Raw genomic sequence first — 8,018 nt, 5'->3', positions numbered from 1 at the left:
ATGAGGGGCAGTGATAGCAGGGAAGCACAGGCTATAGGGGAAGAAGCAATGGGGGGGCAAGGAATGGGAAGGAAAAGTGGGAGGGCAGACATCTGATGAAGTCTGAATGTTGAAGGACAGACAGATCAAAGCAGTAATGCCTGGTGTCTGATAGGGAGTACAGTTCAACTCAAGGATTTGTGGCCCATGGGAGCCCCCTTAACCCCCTCCTTCTCTCACTCAACATGTGCTACTGCTACTGAATCCTATTGCCTGCCTATAACACTGCTTGCTTTGCAGGTAGGCAAGGCTGTGTGGCGCCTAACAGGACAGGGATGGGGTGGTGTGGCTGGGTTGGTAGGGGGAACAGGAATCCAGTAGGAGGATTCTAAGCTGAGATGTGGGCAGCAGGGCCATCAGAGGTAGGCTAGGGGGCAGCATGGTGAGGGACAAGGTTGAGATTATCAGAGTATGGGGTAAATAGGGGAACGCACAGTGGTGGAGGCATCATAGTGTAAAGCCATTGCTGCTGTCATGCAGGGTTGCCAACCCAAGATTTTTTTTTACTGACAATCTAAAAACTCTTTACTGACAACAAAACTTTTTTATTATGGTTGGTGTTAAACCCCTAAATTTGGACCAGACTCTTGCTATACTGCTACCCACAGACTGGCAGAAGGGTTACAATTACATTAAGTAAAACATATGTTAGTAAAAACATTTGGTTGTCAGTACAAAATTTGCAGATTGTCGGTAAAAAAAAAATTCTTGGGTTGGCACTCTACCTCTAGTGCACTGGGAAGATCATCACTACGGAACCACAGATCTAGGGGAATCTTCTGCAAGGGTTATCTGACTGTTTTCCAGACCACTGTGAAGAAAGCTTTGCTTATTTATGTGTCACACAGTAAACTTCAGTAGTTGCAGCTTCAGAGACAATGTGCCTTGCTGATTACACCAGATACTTGTAAAGAAGTTTTTTATATGATGAACCTCCAAGTTTTTCTGGAATCTATTTTTAGCTGAAATACAAGGATAATTGTTGAAGCTGTTTGCTTTGGGTTCCAAAATTTGATATTCTAACTGAAATGGTGTTTTCTTGCCAAGAGCTTTGAGCATGTAAATAATCCACTAATCTCAGTGAGGTTGCTCATATAGTTAAAGTTCAGTACATACTCAGGGCTAGGGTCCCTTTTACACATAAACCAGTTTAAGTGAACAGAAATTGGTTTAAACCTGGAGCAGAACAGAAGTTCAGTAAACATAAACTAGTTTCAAAATGGCTGAAATTGGTTTAAGATAAACATGGCTGAATATAGTAACAGATTTATCTAATTCAGGTCAGGCTGGTTTATGAAACTTCTGTCCCATACCCCTTCCTGGTTCAAGTTAAATCACAGTCCCCCAGCATCTCAACATGCTTTGCAGCCCTGGGCTGGACTGTGCTGTCTGCTCCAGTGAGCAGGGCTGGTCCCACCCCTCTGCTCCCCAGCTAGAGTAGTGAGGGCAGGCTGACAAGGGAGTGGGGAAGGAAGAGGAAGCAAGCCCAGCTGGGGATGCAACCCAGTCTACAGTGGGGGGACTGTTCCCCTGAGACAAACCCAAGCTGGGGTCTGAGGCCGGGGTGGAGGTGGGGAGGGGTTAAAAACCCCTTCTCCTGCTCAAAAATACTGCTGGCTGTAACTGGACTATAAATTCCAGTGGCACCTAGAAGCAGGAAGAGAAAGTGATGAGTAACCCTACAAAGTCCTGCTGTTGTTATTCTGGACTGCAAATCCCAAAGACCTTGGGGGCATCAGGCAGAGGAAGTAAACATACAGCAGAGATCAGTGTTCTAGGGCCCCCTGGCTTCTGGCCTGAGCCACACAGGCATGTGGCTGCATTTCCTGAATCAAAGGCAAATATCTGTTCGCTTCTGTTTCAATTTAATCTGTGCATTTTAGATTAACCTACAAAGGCTGAATCGATTTAGCCTCTGGCTTTTTGACTCTCTGTACCTAGCCTAAGTGTTTGATTGGATAAAGGCCGAACTAAAAAAATGTTTCAATTAGAAGGTTCTAGTTGGAACCCCAAATTTCAAAGAGTACAAAATACTTGGTTTAAAAATATAGGAAAAGAGTGAAAAAACACATCCAGAAATCCTTGTAAAGCTTATCTCCATTTTATACAGAAAGAATAAGGGTCAGTCCCAATGGAGAAGTTAGGATGTCTAACTTTTAGGTGTCTGGCCTCTCAGATTGTAAACTGGTAGTCTAGAGTCCAGAATTAGGTGCTTAGGCTCCCCATGTAATTCACTGGGACAGGTAGAAGCATTTGACTTGTGATCCAAAAAACCCACAGTGAGTTAGGAGCTGATTAGAGCTAGTCCAAGGGAAATAGCACAGGGACATCTTAAATTCCACCTCTTGTAGGCACTTCCAGCCATTTGGAATTTAGAAGCTTGTCTTGAGAGTAGGTGGTAGTGTCCATATTTCATACAATAGCTTAATTTTTAGACCACATACTTGGGAAGTGGTAATTCTGTCTTAAATTCTCTCCACAACGTGAAGCATCTCCAAACCATGTGGTAGGTGCCATCATCAGCAGGCTGTAGGCTAGGCTGGTGTCACACTGATCACCCTTCCTGTTGAAGTTGTTCCATTGCACAGAAAAGAAAACAAGATTCATGGGACAAGAAAGAGAACAGGCAAGAGAGAAAATGACCCTATAACTTAGTGAATAGGGCACTCACCTGGAAGGAGTCATTTTTGGTCTCAGTTTTCAGCATTGTTTATGCATTTACAGACATTCAATAAAAATAATATATTATTATAAATAAATCATAAATACTTTGAGTGACTGTATTTTTCCATTTCCCCTATCTTGCGCAGCTTACTGGTCCTCTAGACACTAAGCCCTTCAGGGCTGCAGCTTTATCTTTCTGTATTTGTGGACAGTGTCAAGAAAGTGCCAGATGCTACCAAAATATAAAAGATGATCATGCTTCTGGGTACTCACAATTCAACCAGTTGATTGAGGTGCCTAATGTCCCCAGGAAGAAAGAAAACTAACATGGCGGTTGTTTGACTCCCATAGGACTGTAGATTATTTTAAAAGTAAATCCAAAGGCTTATGGAGCTGAAATTGTTGGTGTGTGTGTGCTCATTCATGCAGCTGACAGAATATTGAAGAAGAAACTCAACAGAGATGAAATGCAAGAATTCTCTGACAGAGGCAAAATCTAAATCAGAGAGTATCTGATACCAAATTTCTTCTCTCACTGTGGGTAAAATGTTGAAGTTAAGGCAAAGTTTAGACAGCGTCTGTGGATTGTGAAAGAGGAAGTTTCCTTTACAAGGTTTTCAATTGCATGGTAGCCCATGAATTTCTTTTTCTTCTTGATAACTTTTGAAGTACAAGAAAGCAGAATCCCTTGTGGCACTTCCACAAAGCTAACGACATTTTAAACTGCAGACTGAGGAACTGTCAAGCAGTGGTTAGTTCTTTTATTAATATAGTAACTGATCTGGAAAACACTTACTACCAAGCATAGTAGCTAATAATGTTAGTAGATCCTTTGGGGCTGCTTACAGAAGTAGTCATTTTACTTGGGAGCAAGGGTTTATAGGCTTGAGCTCACACAGATCATTCCTAAATAGGTGCCTAACTCAGAGCAGTGGTACAGCAGCCCACAACTGCAGTCTGGCTGTTTAATACAAAATATCTTACTAAATTTAACTTCTCTAATAGTAGGATTCCCCTTGAAAATATACAAATATAAAATGCAGTGGCACTAATGAGAGAACTGTGTCAATCTTATTACCATTGGTTGATTATATTATATAACAAAACATGTTAAATATTTAACATTAATAACCTGAAAATTTTATATTATAGTTTGTGGATGAATACACCAAGTATTTGCTTTCATCTTCCCTTCTGTTAGTCAGTGAATGCTTCTTCTCTTAGATATGGAGGCTGCATTGAGCTGAAGCCTAGTAATCGTACTTATGTATTGTCATGATGCCAAGTCACATAATGGCTTAAAACACGATATGCTACAGTGTTGGGTCAGAGACCTACTATAAAGGTACATTACAAATGTAAGACCAATTGTCCAAACAGAGACCCATTTACAAATATTTTTTTCCATTGGATTAATTATTTGCCAGGATTTTATTTTAGTTTAACCAGAAATAGATCACACCTGCAGCTCATTTGGTTGCTTAATATTTGGGCTGTGCGAATCTTCGGTCCCTGATTTGGTTCAGCACAGACTTGGCCCGATTTGGTGGCTGAATCTCTGAATCCGAATTGAATCAGGAGACCCTTTAATCTCTCTGAATCGAATCAGAACTCTCCAAATCAATTCAGAGAGAGTTGGAAAGATTTGACAATTTGGATAGATACAGATTTAAATGTTTTTTCTACATACCTCAAGGAACCAGGCAGCTTATGTATGCTGAGGTGGTGGGGTGGATGGAGAGTCCCATAGGAGCATGGGAGGGGAGGGGGGACTCCCCAGAGCCCTGTGCAGCAGACCTGGAAATGGACCAGAAGCATCCAGGTGGTCCCACTGCATCCCCTTGGCTCAGCAACTGGTACATCCTGGGTCTGGAGGGGCATCTGGGGTTCCCCTGCAGCCAATCACCAATCATCCCTACTTAATATGTCCTCTACATAGCACTTCACCGTCACTACACCTCAGCTTTAATTTGCAATAGTAACTAATTATTTTGTGTGTCTGTTTAATAAGACTTTATTTTCAGAAGACAAAACTCAGGACTTAAAGTAAAACATGTAAATAGTGAAGTAGCCCACATTACCAGTCACTATAGAATTTTTAGGCTTTACACTTTTAAAGACAACTTGAAGATACTTTTGAGAGTTGCTGCCTTTGCTCCAGGAAAGAAATTAAAAACAAGTGTAGAAAGAGAGCAGGGGAGAAGGGAGAGGTTGCGCTTCTTTGCCTGCATCTACATGAGACACTGATTGTGTAGTCACGTAGCAAAACCCCCAGTTTTTCTTTTTTCCCCTTTTTTCTTTTATTTATTTATTTATTTTAAAATGCTTTCCTTCCCCTTCCCCAACCATTTCTAACTTTTTCTCTCCCTCTCTAGTCCCTATAGATAAGTATAAGTGAGCTCAGACTCAGGATAAGCTTTAAATATTTTTATTTTGGTAGAAAGTTTTTGGTTTTGGATATCCATTGTTTTATATTGTATTATTATTAGGTTTGTATTAATTCTTACTGTTGTATATCATATTATTATCATTTTTGTATTGATTTTTATTGTTTCATATGGATATTGTACGGTTTAGGCCTGTGTTTGTAAATGAACCAAAGTCACATCAAGTTTCCATTTTATATGTCAAGCCTCCATCTTCTGTCCCCTGCCTGGGCATCCCATTTTGCAACTGTATGAGTCATATACCCCTCCCATGTAAATTGGTTTCCCAATAAATGAGAATGATTGAGAATGTCTGAAATGCAGTGGTAGCAGGTCTCTACTGAACGGCCTGTAACAACTGGGCCATCACCTCTCATTGATTCATCCAAGAACCACGGACCTCACCCAGGAACAGAGACAAGACCAGCATTTGAAAGACAAAAGACCCTGCAGAACCAGCAACTCTGACCATTACAGACACCTGAAACTGCACATCCCTGCATGGAGCACACTTGCTAAGTATGCCAGGGACTGACCCTTGCCTGGGCACGCTTCCTGTTACTAGGGTCACAGAAGATCTGCCCCTATCAAAAGGGGCAGTGAAGACAGACCGAGTGGGATGCCCTCTCCATCTGAACCAGCAACATGCCATACCACGTCTGCACTCAGAGTTCCTGCTGGTGACCCCCCACTGGACAACACCTGCTGGACAAGGACCCCTTTCCAGCCTGGATAGGTAGATATTATTTGCACACCTCCTCCTACAATTTGGACTCTTTCTCTCTCTCTGTCTCTCTCTTTCCTCCTGGACTTCAGCCCCTGCACCAAGCCTCTCTAACCCCTGCTGCCATTGTATGTGTGTGTGTATGTCTGTGTGGGTGCGAGGGAACCAATAAGACATTGTGTCACCATTTCCCCTGTTCAATAAAACCACTGTCTTGCAACCCCAAGTTGGGTCATGTTTTACTAAATCCCAGTCCCTTCCTTATCTTAAATGCCAGCCTCATTCTCTCTCTCTCAGCTCTAGCCCCCACCCCTCTTCACTAGTTTCCTGATTTCCTTTCATTTCCTACTGCCTTTCCTCTGTGACTTGCTGCTGCCTTTCTCTGTTTTCCTGCTGCCCCTGCCAGCTTTCAATCTCTCCTGCTGCTTTTCCTGTGATTTCCTGCTGTTTTCAGGCTACCCCCGCACCTTCTGTAGTCATCCCCCCAGCCCGCACCTTCCTAGCTCCTCGTGGCTGTCCTGTAGTTTTCTCCAGCAGCCGGAGCCTTTCTCCAGCTCCCAGCACCTACTGCTGCTCCCTGCAGCTTCTCTAGCTGCCCCAGAGCCATCCTCTGGCTCCCCACACCCAGAGCCCCTCTTTAATAGCCACACTTTCCCTTAGTCCCATTTTCCCTCTCCCCACCTACCTTTTCAGCTCCCTCATAGCTCTGGCTCCAGTCCCAGCCTATCAATTGACCTAAAGTTACTCCCAAACCTCAGTTCTTCAGCCCAGGCCCCTGTACTCTGCTGGTTCTAATCCTGGTCCTGGTAACTTTAACTCCCTACACTTCTGCTTTCTTATCTTAACCTTTCCCCAGGTATCCCAAGTACACCAAGAACATACATACATGCACATCACAACATGCAACTTAGGAACTCACCTGTGTGTATGTGTAGGTGGGAGGTATGTATGTAAATTAATGAATACACACACACACACATATATATATATATATATATATACACATCATTGTGTGTGTGTGGTATATGAATTAGTAATCCATGTATGTGTATTGGATGTGCAGGTGTTGGTAACTGGTAACTGATTCTGTCTAAATTTGGTGTGTGTAGTGACTTAAACTGGTATATGGACTTAAACTGGTGATAGGTATGCATGAACCTAAACTAGTTATTTTGAATGTGTGTGTATCTGAGTTGCTAGTGTGAGAGTGTGAGTGTGTGTGTATATATCTATTTCTATGTATATATCTATGTATATATGGCATTATGTGTATGATATATGAATTAGTGATCTGGGTCTAACTTCTGGGGTGTATAGTGTATGTGCTTGAATTTGTGATAGGTATGCATGTCCCTAGGCTGGTTTGGATGTATATGTGCCTGAGCTAGTAGTGTGCATGTGTATGCACCTAATTGATTTGTGTGTTTGTATATGTGCAACTGTACACCACGACCTCCTGTCTAACAGTGCAATATTGAGGTCCTGAGCATTGGCCTGACCCCTCAGGGCAACAGTCATTACCGCACAGTCATTTAGTATGTGTATAAACAAGCACTAGATGGCTGTGTAGTAACTGGAGTTACTGCACAGTAGTGTCATCAAATGGCTTTTTGATGAATGACTGCACAGTAGCTTGTGGGTTTGTGGGAGAGTGTTGGTGTGTGGGTGGGTATGGGGCTTGTGTGGGATGTGTGTCGGTGGGAGGATGGCTGGGGTGTGTGATGGGGTGTGAGTCTGGGAGCCTGCGTGTATCACAGTGCAAGGGGGAGATGCATGTGTATGGTACGGTGTGTGTGTGTGGGACTTGCCCTATGAATACACACATATACACACACTTTCTCTCCCTCCTTCACTCCATGCACACGCACACACACACACACACACAGAGTCTGTTCCTCTCTCCTTCATTGCATACACACACACACACACACACAGAGTCTCCCCCTCCTTTCCTCCCTCCCTCATTGCACTTGCGCGCACGTGCAGACACACGCGCACACACACACACACACACACAGAGTCGCTTCTTCCTTCATTGTTCTCTCTGTCTCTTTCTCCCCCTCCCTCATTGCAGGGATGCATGTGCACACACATGCACACACGTGCGCACACCCTCCCCCTCCTGCTCATGGCCTTGGGGTACCGGGGTGGGCCCCATGCTCCTA

This window comes from Crocodylus porosus, unplaced genomic scaffold (assembly GCF_001723895.1).
Source record: "Crocodylus porosus isolate Cpor-Errol unplaced genomic scaffold, CroPor_comp1, whole genome shotgun sequence".
NCBI classification, from domain to species: Eukaryota; Metazoa; Chordata; order Crocodylia; family Crocodylidae; genus Crocodylus; species Crocodylus porosus.
The sequence above is the reverse complement of the archived record's forward strand: the minus strand, read 5'-3'. Positions refer to the sequence as shown.